At 45.6% G+C, this 12229-nt stretch overlaps 1 protein-coding gene across 3 annotated transcripts in view; it reads left to right on the forward strand.

Moving 5' to 3' along the window:
• The first annotated feature begins 204 nt into the window (after nt 1-204).
• LOC127584375 (phospholipase DDHD2-like) overlaps nt 205-12229 on the forward strand; it is a 42498-nt gene continuing 30473 nt past the window's right edge. Inside the window, exon 1 of one of the 3 annotated variants that reach the window (XM_052041148.1) lies at nt 205-723. The gene's annotated coding sequence lies outside the window, so the exon portion shown is untranslated. The remainder of the gene's footprint in view (nt 724-12229) is intronic. The other 2 variants (XM_052041149.1, XM_052041147.1) reach the window with 2 other exon arrangements.

The following is a 12229-nucleotide window of genomic DNA, read 5'->3' on the forward strand; positions in this document are numbered from 1 at the left end:
TCACAAGTGAGGCTTAAATCCATAACCTTTAAAGCCGGATGTGAATGCGCTGGCACAGTTCTGTCCAGTATGTACAATCCCTTTCGCGACTGCCATGACAGACCAGTTGGGGCATTTTTCTCCCGATTCCTTAATTCAGACAGGCTCGGTAGGGGGCGTCCTTGGACCAAAAGTGCCGCTCCCGGTCACAGCTTCCCCTTTAATAATAAGCCCAGTGGAAAAATATTTGCAATGGTGCAATCCGCCTGATTAGACAGATGATACAAAGAGCTGCATTTAACAATTCCCAAATACGAGCGGGCGCCGCTTGACCTTTGCTCTTGTTGACGTTGTATTAAGGATTTGGGGTGGAACAAATGCGGTCAGGAATCTTAAAGGGAAATAAAAGCGATGCGAAAGAGAAACAGTGGAGTGGGTGCTGGTGGAGGTAGAGTGGCGAGGAGAAGGAACGCTTGAAATCGCCTGGTGCCCGGCTCGGCTCGGCTGCAGGCCGCTGCTGCAGGTTAATTTCGGTGCGCGGGCGGCGCGTTTGGAACCCTGACCTGGGAATTTGTATCAATTTGAACAGTTGCAACGTTCCGTTTCGGGTGTAACATTTTGAACTGGCAACATCGCGCTGCAACTCCTGCGCTGCCCGGGATACAGTGAAAAAAAACACACCCCAGGGCTTTAATTGTCACAGGAACCAAGACTGTGTAAATTATTCTTTGGGCGTCTTTTCATGTGAGTAACGCCGATGTTCACGTTGTAGAGCTTTCAGATTCAGTTGTAGATACTTGAAGAACCCCCCGCCCGCCCAGCAGACTCTCCAGTACGGGCCCTGTTTGTATTATCAAGTTGGATATAAAAGATTCAGTAGTGTTGATTTTTGGAGGAGGTCAGACCCGTTTTTGTTGTTACCCCTTCAATTAGCATAAATGAAAAAACCAGATAATTTGATTATTAACTCATTACAGTTGGTGTCGGAGCTTGTTGGGTTCAAATTTCCAACGTTGTAAGCGAGATTACAAGTTAGTACAAAGTACTTTATTGACTGTAAAGTGTCTGAGGGCACCCTGAAGTTCAAGTCTATGGTTATTTGCAAAGATGTGTATGTAACTCTGCCTTTCTGGTTATGAAGTGGAGAGCACTGTCCTGCACAGAGCCTTTTCCCATCTGCTAATGTACATGTGGAATGGTAGGAAGTTTACCGCACAGAATGCCCACTGTGTACATGACAGTTCCCCAATTTGTCCCACCATCCATCACCTGATCTATAGCCCTGCAGATCCATCCTCTTCAGGTGCGCATCCAACAGTTTAAACGTGGTAAAGGATTTTGCCTCCAGCACAGTTTCAGGGAGTTCCAGCACCCCACTGGTCTGGTTGAGAGTAGTTTGTCCTCATCATCTTCAGTCCTTCTGCCAATCAGTTTCAATCTGTGCCCTGTGGTTTTTCACCCACAGTGGACCTCTGCTAGATCCACTGCCATTTGTTATGTATCTGATTTGGATGAGAACGTAGATGCCTGGTCAGTACGTTTGTGGACGACACCAAAATTGGTGGTATGGTGAGTTGGTTGCCTAAGATTACAACAGGACCTAGATCGATGGGGAAAGTGGGCCAAGGAGTGGCAGATGGAATTTAACCCGGACGAGTCCAAGGTGTTGCATCTTAGAATATTAAACCAGGGCGGGACTTGCACAATAAATGGCGGGGCCCTGGAGCGTGTCGTAGAACAGGAACACCGTTTCCTGAAAGCAGTGACACGGAGTGAAAAAAGCGTTTGAACACTTGCCTTCATCAGTCAGGGACTTGGGTGCAATTCGGACATTGTCACAGCTGTATGAGACACTGAGGCCACACTTGGGGTACTGAATACAGTGCTGGTCGACTTGTCATTAAGCTGGAAAGGGTGCAGAAAAGATTCACGAGGATGTTATCAGGACTGGAAGGAGTTATGGCCGGATAAACTAGAACTTTTTTTCCCTGGAGCATAGGAGGCTGAGGGATGACTTTTGGAGGTATATAAAATTGTGAGGAAGAATAGATAAAGGTGAATGGCCAGTCTTATTCCAATCTAAACCTGATTTAAGGTGAGAGGGGAAGGATTGAAAATGAACGTGAGGAGCAACGTTTTCACCCAGAGGCTGGTGGTTTGTGGAACAAGCTGCCAGAGGAAGTGGTAGAGGTGGGTACAGCTACAACATTTAAGAGACATCTGGACAGGTACAGGGACAGCAAAGGTTTAGAGGGGTGTGGGCCAAATGCAGGCAAATGGGACTGGCATAGGAAGGACCAATGGTGGGTATGGACAAGTTGGGCTGAAGGGCCTGTTTCTGTGTTGTATGATGCGGACTCTGTGAGCCTTTGGCCAAGTATTTACTCCATTTCAGTTCCTTCATTATTTTATGCACCTCAGTTAATTGTCCCCTCTGCCACACTCTTGTTCCATAGAAAACCCCAGCTAATCCAATCTTTCATCACGCTGAAAATTTTCCAGTACTGGCAGTATCCTCAAATTTCCTCTGCACCCTTTCCAGTGTACTAGTCTCTCCTGTTATGTGAGGAGAATGGTATTCAGTAGTCAACTGTAACACAAGGAGTGCTGCCTACAGTTCTAGCAAAACCTCCCTGCTCTTGTACATGTTTTTATATTTTAGATAGATAAATTCAGATCCTAGTCTTCATGGTACGGTTCAGGCACGGTAGTGTAGCGGTTAGCGTAATGCTATAACAGCGCCAGAGACCCGGGTTCAATTCCAGCCGCTGTCTGCAAGGAGTTTGTATATTCTCCCTGTGTCTGCGTGGATTTCCTCCGGGTGCTCCAGTTTTCTCCCACGTTCCAAAGACGTACAGGTTAGGAAGTTGTGGGCATGCTATGTTGGCGCCGGAAGCGTGGTGACCCTTGTGAGCTGCCCCCAGAACACTCTAATCAAAAGATGCATTTCACTGTGTGATTTCGATGTACATGTGACTAATAAAGATCTTATCTTAAAAAGCAAAGCCCGGTTGATGGTGGAATCTTGAACAGAAACACAATATGTTAGAAATAACAGATCAGTCAGCAGCTATGGAGAGTGAAAAATAGAAACCATCTTGGATTGACGAACGAGGACAATTTAGAAAAACCACATTTTAAGAGGCAGGGAGGGGTGGAGGAGAACAAAGTGTCTGTGATAGGGTGGGGACCACACAGCGGTGCAGCTAGTGGAGCTGCTGCCTCACAGTTTCAGGGCCCCAGGTTTGATCCTGACCTCTGGTGCTGTCTGTGTGGAGTTGGCAGGCTCTCCCTGTGAGCCCAAGTTTTCTTTGGGTGCTCTGGTTTCCTCCCACTTCCAGTGATGAAACCTGCAGTTTGAGGTAATTAGCTGCTGTAAACTGCTCTGATAGTGTGTGTGAGTCGTTGGGTACAGTAATACAGCACGGAAAACAGGCCTTTTGACCCAACAGGTCCATGCTGACCAAGATGCCCATCTAAGCTAGTCCTGTTTGCCCCATATCCCTCTAAACCGTTCCTATCCATGTACATACCTGTCCAAGTGCCTTTTAAATGTTGTTAATGTACCTGCCTCAACTACTTCCTCTGGCAGCTCATTCCATATACGGACCACTGTTTGGATAAAAAGTTGCCCTTGAGTTCCTATTAAATCTCTCCCTCTCACCTTAAACCTGTGCCCTCCAGTTCTTGATTCCCCAACCCTCAGAAAAAGACCAAGTGCATTCACCCTATTCACACCCCTCATGATTTTATACATCTCAGTAAGATCACCCCTCATTCTCCTATGCTCCAATGAATAAAGTCCTAGCCTGCTCAACCGCCTATAACTTGGTCCCCCAAGTCCCGGCAATATCTTTTCTGCATTCTTTCCAGCTTGTTGGCATTTTTCCTATGGCAGGGACACCACAAACTGAACACAATGTGCCAATCTAGGGCGAATTGGAATTGGTTTTTATTATTGTCACTTGTACCTAGGTACAGTGGGAAAAACTTGTCTTGCATACCGTTTGTACAGATCAATTCATTGCACAGTGCATTGAGGTAGTACAAGGGAAAACAATACAGATGCAGAGTAAAGTGTCACAGCTACAGAGAAAGTGCAGGTAGACGATAAGGTGCAAGGTCATAATGAGGTAGATTGTAAGGTCAAGAGTCCATCTGGTCATGGTAGGGAACTGTTCAATAGTCTTATAATTCCTGGGGTGATGGTGGAGGCAGGTACGTTGGTCAAATTCAAGAGATTGTTAGATAAGCATATGGAGGAATTTAAAATAGGGGGATATGTGGGAGGGAGGGGTTAGATAGTATTAGGCGAGGTTTAAAGGTCGGCACAACATTTTGGGCCGACGAGCCTGTATTGTGCTGTACTGTTCTATGGTTCAATAACAGCGGGCTAGTAGCTGTCCTTGAGCCTGGTGGTATGTGCTTTTGTAACTTCTGCCCTCTGGGAGAGGGGAGAAGAGAGAATGCCAAGGGTGGGTGGGGTCTTTGATTATGCTGGCTGCTTTACCAAGGCAGCAAGAAGTATAGACAGAGTCCACGGAGGGGAGGTTGGTTTCTGTGATGTGCTGGGCTGTGTCCATGACTCACTGCAATTTCTTGCAGTCACGGGCAGAGCAGTTACCATTACCAAGCTGTGAAGCATCCAGATAAGATGCTTTCATGGTGCATCGATAAAAGTTGGTGAGTGTCAAAGGGGACATGCCAAATTTCATTAGCCTTCTGAGGAAGTAGAGGCGCTGGTGAGCTTTCTTGGCCATGGTGTCTACGTGGTTGGACCAGGACAGGCTGTTGGTGATGTTCACTCCTAGGAACTTGAAGGTCTCAACCCTCTCGACCTCAGCACCATTGATGTAGACAGATGCATGTACACTGCCCCCTTTCCTGAAGTCAATGACCAGCTCTTTTGTTTTGCTGACATTTGAGGGAAAGGTTGTTGTCATGACACCATGTCACTAAGCTCTGTATCTCCTTCCTGTACTCTGACTCGTCGTTATTTGAGATAGGGCCTACTACGGTGGTATCATCTGCAAACTTGTAGATGGAGTTAGAGCAGGATCTGGCCGTGCAGTCATGAGTGTATAGGGAGTAGAGTAGAGGGCTGAGGACGCAGCCTTGTGGGGCACCAGTGTTGAGAATAATCGTGCCGGAGGTGTTGCTGCCTATCCTTGCTGATTGCGGTCTGCTGGTCAGGAAGTCAAGGATTCCATTACAAAGAGAGGTGTTGAGTCCCAGGTCTTGGAGTTTGGTGATGAGTTTGCTTGGAATTATAGTATTGAAGGTGGAGCTGTAGTCAATAAACAATAGTCTAATGTAGGTGTCTTTACTGTCCAGATGCTTCAGAGAGGAGTGTAGGGCCAGGGAGATGGTGTCCGCCATAGACCTGTTTCGGCAATAGGCGAGTTGCAGTGGGTTGAGGTTATCTGGCGGGCTGGAGTTGATGCGTGCCGTGACCAGCCTCTCGATGCACTTCGTGATGTTGGAATTTACTGGTGTATGGGGAGAAAAGGTTCCAGGGAAAATTGGTGGAATGGGATTGCACTTGGCAGCGGCAGCAGACTCAACAGGGCTGAAATGACCTTGTGTCATTAGGAAAAAGAGAAAATGAATGATGCAGGTGGTATTGGCTGAGAGAGGATGGTGAAGGCTTGTTAATTGCAGCTGATTAGTCTGGAGGAGGTATAGGTAAAAGGGAGAGAAATGAGAATGGGAGTAAGTAAGTGCTGGGAAGTGTGAGATACAACACACAGCAACTGCTGGAAATCTGAAGTAACAAGAATACTGGAAATAATCAGCAGGTCAGGCAGCAGCCGTGGAGAGAGAAGCAGAGTCATATTAAATGTTATTGAGCTTGCATCGGAACTAGCCAGTTCTGACACGAACTGGAAAGGCTGGTTATCTGAAATATTGGAGTCCTGAGGACAGTAACGTGAATTGACAAAAGGTGAGTTACTGTTTGTCAGTCGTTACTCTGTAACATCAGCTCTGTTTCTCTGCACATAGATGCTGCCTGGTCTGCTAGGTATTTCCTGCATTCTTTTACACTTCAGCTCTCCAGCAACTGCTGTGTTCTGCATTGCAAGTTATTTTTTCACACTCCTGTTCTCATTGAATTCCCTCTGTTTACATCTCCTCCAGGTAGATTAGCTGCATTTAATAAGCCTACCCCTTCGTTGCTGCTTGTTTCCACCCTCTCATGCGTTGTTCCTGTGTTACCACAACAACACCTCCTTTCCTCCAACTTTTGAAAAGTGCTTATTTTGTAACTTCTTGTTCTACTGAAAGATCACCGACTCAAGATATTAACTCTCTTTTCTCACTTCACACATGTAGAGTGTTTCAACAATTTCAGTTTTAATTTCAAATCCTAGTTTTGTTCAGACCTCGTCCACTAACCTTTTCGAAACCTCCCCAGGTCCACAAAAAGAACAAATTAGGACATGAAATATTTTTTTCCTGCAGTAGCTGGTGTAAACCAACTCTGTTCTCTGCTGTGCACGAGTAATTTCAACTGATATCCGTTTAGGGACTGTTCCCTTGTAGGTGCAGAGAACGTAAAGGAGGTCTGGGGGACAAACTGACTGGACTGAACTTTCAGTGCACAATAACAGCCTAGGGGAGCCCAGGGAGAGCTGTTGTGAAAATGAATGCTGCTCAAAGATGTACTGTGTGGCATTGTATTCAATTGTGCAGACAAACGACTGTTCTGGATGACACGGCCTGTACAAGACAGCCTGATGAAATGGGCTTCATAAATGCAAATTTTATTTTGTCGTCTTATAGCTCTATATGCTCTTTCTGAAGTGCAGTCTCTGCTGTAAGCAGAGAATTTGTGCTCGGCAAGCTCCCACATACAGTATTGTGATAAGGAGCTTCTAATTTACCTTCAGTGATGTTGAGTCAGAGAAAAATGGGGTAGCTTGTCAGCCTTGTGTAATAGTGCAGTGGGGTCTTTTACATCCTCCTGTGGGACCGGAAGTGCCTGGGTTCAGTGTCTCACTGCACCTCCAACAATGCAGCACTCCCTTGGTGTTCCTAGATGTCTGTGCTTGAGTCTCTAGCAAGAGACTCAAAACAGAATTTACTGGTTAAGGGGAGAGGTCTACTCACTAACCCTAATATCAGTTGATGGTTGAATTCCTGCCTAGGGTGGTTGGACATTGCGCTGCTGCTCATTGTAGCAGCTTGCAGTCTCCAAACTGTGTTCCCTATCTGACAACACTGGCTACAGCTCAAAAGTAGTTCACCAGCTGGAAAGTTTTATGATGTCCTGAAAATGAAATCCACTACCTTTCTCCAGGTAGAGGGGGTGGAGGGCTGGGTTAGTAAGTTGGCAGATGACGCTAAGATAGGCAGTGTTGTGGATAGTGTGGAGGGCTGTCGGAGCTTACAGAGGGATATTGATAGGATGCAGAGCTGGGCTGACAAGTGGCAGATGGAGTTCAATCCGGAGAAGTGTGAGGTGGTACACTTTGGAAGGACAAACTCCAGGGCAGAGTACTGGGTAAATGGCAGTGTGGAGGAGCAGAGGGATCTGGGGGGTTCATATTCACAGTTCATTGAAAGTTGCCTCACAGGTGGAAAGAGCAGTTAAGAAGGCCAATGGGATGTTGGCTTTCATAAGTCACAGGATTGAGTTTAAGAGCCGCGAGGTGATGATACAGCTTTACAAAACTCTAGTTAGGCCACACTTAAGAGTACTGTGTTCAGTTCTGGTCGCCTCATTATAGGAAGGATGTGGAGGCATTGGAGAGGGTGCAGAGGAGATTTACCAGGATGCTGCCTGGATTAGAGAGTATTGAATATGAGGAGAGGCTTAAGGTGCTAGGGCTTTATTCACTGGAAAGGAGGAGGATGAGAGGAGACATGATAGAGATATATAAAATACTGAGAGGAATAGATAGAGTAGACAGTCAGTGCCTCCTTCCCAGGGCACCAATGCTTAAGAGGAGAGGGCATGGCTTTAAGGTTATGGGTGGGAGGTTCAGGGGAGATGTCGGGGAGGTTTTTCACCCAGAGAGTGGTTGGTGCATGGAATGCACTGCCTGGGGTGGTGGTGGAGGCAGATACATTGAACAGGTTCAAGAGCTTGTTGGATAGGCCAATGGAGGAGTGTGGGATGGGGGGATATGCGGGAGGAAGAGGTTAGGTAGTGTGAGGGTGGTTTGATGGACGGCACAACATGGTGGGCCGAAGGGCCTGTTTTGTGCTGTATGGTTCTATGGTTCCTCTGCACTGGAATCGTGAAAGAAATTGTGATGATTCCTTGTACTGGCGCACTGTGATCCCTGCCCATGTCACCAACAAAATGTGGATGTGGACTGATTTTGTCTCTGAGGTGGTGCTTTGCACAGTAAGGTGGTTTGCCCCTTGAGATTCCAGGGAAAGACTGTTGCTTCAGAGGGAACTGGGGGTGGGGAGGGGGCAGAGGGGATCTCTACCTCCAGCCTTTTGGAGTCAGCTTGGTGGAACATAAACAAAACAGCTGAGAAGTGGCAAGAGAGCAAATTAAACCATGGGAGCAGTTCAAGAAAGGTTGCATTCCTATAATGTCTTTTGGGATGGTTCGAGCCCTTTAGAGCCAATGAAATTCACCATTGAAGGTAAATGAGCTGCTCATAATCATATCTGCTGTGGAACATAGAAACAATGGCTGCCAGCTTTTGCACAGGATGCTGCCACAGACAGCAATGTGATAATGGTTTATTTGATGTTAGGAGATAAATATGGGCTGGGGTTTGAGTTAATTCACCTGGAAGAGCAGGTGATTTTTAAAAACAAAAACTCTGATCTTGTTGGTACTGCAACCTATTTAGATATTTCTACTGGGATCTCTGGTTTGTTTCTTGATTAAGGTGTCAGGGTGTTATCAGCAGAGCTACAGTTGATACACCGACAGAACTATGTGTTGTATTGAGTTACGTGCCCTTGAGTAATCTTCTCCTGGAAAGACTGTCAGACGTCTTTATTTTGCCTGAATTGTTAGACGACAAAGAATATGTTCCTCCTAATCATTCTGCTAGTTACCTTAAGGTCTATATTCTCTCGTTAGCAAGCTCTTCTGGTAATGGAAATTGACCTGTAGTGTTTACACTTAATTATATCGTTCTGGTTGCTCTTGTTCCAAACAATTCCACCTTTGTCAATCTGTCAAGTAGTAACTACGATATCCTTGTAAATCTATTCTGCACCCTAGTGCTATCACACCTTTCCTGGGATAAGGTGATCTTGGCTCTGCGCGGTACTTAAACTGTAGCCTAACTAATGTTGTAATCCCACTGTTTTACATTATGTTCCTTGCCTGATAAAGCAAGTATCCTATGTGCTGTGTCAACTTGAGAACTTAAGGTCTTTGCCATTGGATAAGATCTTGGCCTTGGCTCCTGTTGCCTGTTCAGTTCAAGATCGATCTATCTCGGGCTTTGGATATATTCAGTGACCCAGGCTCAGTACACAGTGTAGCAAATGCTTTGGAGAAAAGAGATTCCTCCTCACCCTGAGACTATGCCCATTGTTCTAGTTTCACCCCACCAATGGAATAATCCTGCCAGCATGTGCCCTGTCAAAGTTCTTGTGTATCACCATATCTCTTGTTCTTCTCTACTCTGGGGGGTGTGGCACCAGTCTCCTTAACCTGTACTTGTAAGAGAACCCTTTCATATCCAAAATCAAGCTCACTACCTTTATCTACCTGTCCCACTACTGTCAGGAATCTTAGTATGCACTCCCAAGATCCCTATGTTCTAGGCATCCCGACATCGTAATTTTATCGTATATTCCTTCACCTTGATAATGCTCAGATATGTTTTATGTTGGTGACTGAGGAATAAATTTAACAAGAACACTTGATGATAAACTCCCCTGATGTTCTTCTGCTGTTCTGTGGGATCTTTCATGTCCGCCAGGGAGGGACAATGGTTTTATGGATACATCTGACCATGCAGCGTTCCCTCAGTCCTGCACTGTGTTGGCCTGGATTTTTGTGCCTGTGAACCTATTGTGAGATTTGACCCAAAAGCTTTTGACCAAGGTGAAAGTGCTACAACCACTCCTCAGCAGACACATGAAGGTTTAAGATCATTTGCAAAACGAATCCAGGGGTGCAGTGAGGTTTTTTTTTAAAGCAGGTAGTAATCAAGAATGCAGGGGCTAAAAATGATGGAAGCTTAATACTGCATAACGTTAAAAATCTTTCTAGGATTACAGGGGAAAGAATAATAGAGCAATAAATGGCTGCCTTGTATCAAGGAGTTGGTACAGGGGCAATGGGTCAAATTGCCTCATCCTCTGTCCTGTATAATGGCATTCTGTCGTCTATTGGACTTCTCAGTCTGGGACAGTCTGAAGGACTTATTGGCTGATAATTTGAACACTACTTACACTGATCTAACTGCCCCAACTTTCCCAGTCCTGGATTTTGGGTTGGTATCAGATGGTTGGGAAGCACTATATTGGTTATGGAAGGTTTGGCTGCTGATTCGGTTCCCAGAACTGATGACCAGTGAGTAAAAGCCAGCCAGCCTTGTGCTTTAGGAGCACACATGCCTTGCTGTTTTCACATCTGACTGGCAGAATATTATGGTGGGAATCCGTGCAAGCCCTGTGTCCGGTAGGTTGTGGGTTCAAACCCCGCTCTAGAGAGTAGAGTAAAATCCAGACCGACGCTCCCAGTGCAGTTCTGAAGAACACCTTCAGAGCTGCACTACTTCAGATGAGCCCCATTTGCTCCCTTGGTTTGTGTAAAATATCCCATGGCTGTATTTTGATGAAGGGTTAAGGGAGTTGTCCCAGTGTCTGGGCCGATATTTAACCCTCATAAACAAGTTATTGTATTTGCTGTTTCTGGGAGCTTGCTATGCACAAATTGACTCCTATGTTACAGCATCAACTGTATGTTGGAAATAATTCATTGGCTGTAAACCACCTGGGGATGACTGAAAGGGGGATGAAAAGTTGAGTAGAGATGCCCTTCATTGGTATTGGTTTATTATTGTCACTTGTACCTCGGTACAGTGAAAAGACTGTCTTACAAACCGATTGTACAGGTCAATTCATTACACAGTGCAGTTACATTGAGTTAGTACAGAGTGCATTGATGTAGTACAAGTAAAAACATACCCTGTTAACACTAAAGAAATATGGCATGTCCCCTTTGACACTTGCCAACTTTTATCGATGCACCATAGAAGAAGCATCCTATCTGGATTGATCACAGCTTGGTACGGCAACTGCTCTGCCCAGGACCGCAAGAAACTGCAGAGAGTTATGGATACAGCCCAGCGTGTCACGGAAATTGGCCTTCCCTCCATGGACTTTGTCTATACCTCTCGCTGCCTTGGTGAAGCAGCCAGCATAATCAAAGACCCCACCCACGCGGGTCATTCTCTCTTCTCTCCTCTCCCATCAGGCAGAAGATACAGGAGCCTGAGGGCACATACCTACAGGCTCAAGGACGGCTTCTATCTCACTGTGATAAGACTATTGAACGGTTCCCTTATACAATGGGATGGACTCTTGACCTCACAATCTACCTTGCACCTCATTGTCTACCTGCAATGTACTTCCCTGTAGCTGTGGCACTTTACTCTGTATTCTGTTATTGTTTTTACCCTGTACTACCTCAATGCACTGTGGAATAAATTGATCTGTACAAACGGTATGCAAGACAAGTTTTTCACTGTACCTCTCGGTACAAGTGACAACATTAAACCAGTATCGATACTACAATTCCTGTCAATTAAACCTTTTTACCTCCTGCCTTTACCTGTCTGAAGACCTCTTTAAAGCCCACCAGACTGCCAATGCTTTCTGTCACACCTCCCACTGACTCCATGTTTGTTTTTTGATCTCTTGTGACTATTCTCAGTATCTTTTGTCGGAAGTAACATTGATGTTTACACTGGCGGAACTTTTAAGTGGGTAATTATTATTACCCATTTCAAGCCATTTTTAAGGGGAATCTATGAGGTAGGTAAAGAGGAACAAATTCCCCTGGTAGGTGAGTATTGGACTAAGGGAAGGGGTAGGGGGATGGAATGTTAGTCTTTTTTTAAATTATCATAGAACCATAGAACAGTACAGCACAATACAGGCCCTTCGGCCCACAATGTTGTGCTGACCTTTAAACCTCACCTAAGACGATCTAACCCCTTCCTCCCACATATCCCTCTATTTTAAATTCCTCCATATGATTATCTAGCAATCTCTTGGATTTGACCAATGTACCTGCCTCCACCACCACCCCAGGCAG

Source organism: Pristis pectinata, chromosome 29 (genome assembly GCF_009764475.1).
Source record: "Pristis pectinata isolate sPriPec2 chromosome 29, sPriPec2.1.pri, whole genome shotgun sequence".
NCBI lineage: Eukaryota > Metazoa > Chordata > Chondrichthyes > Rhinopristiformes > Pristidae > Pristis > Pristis pectinata.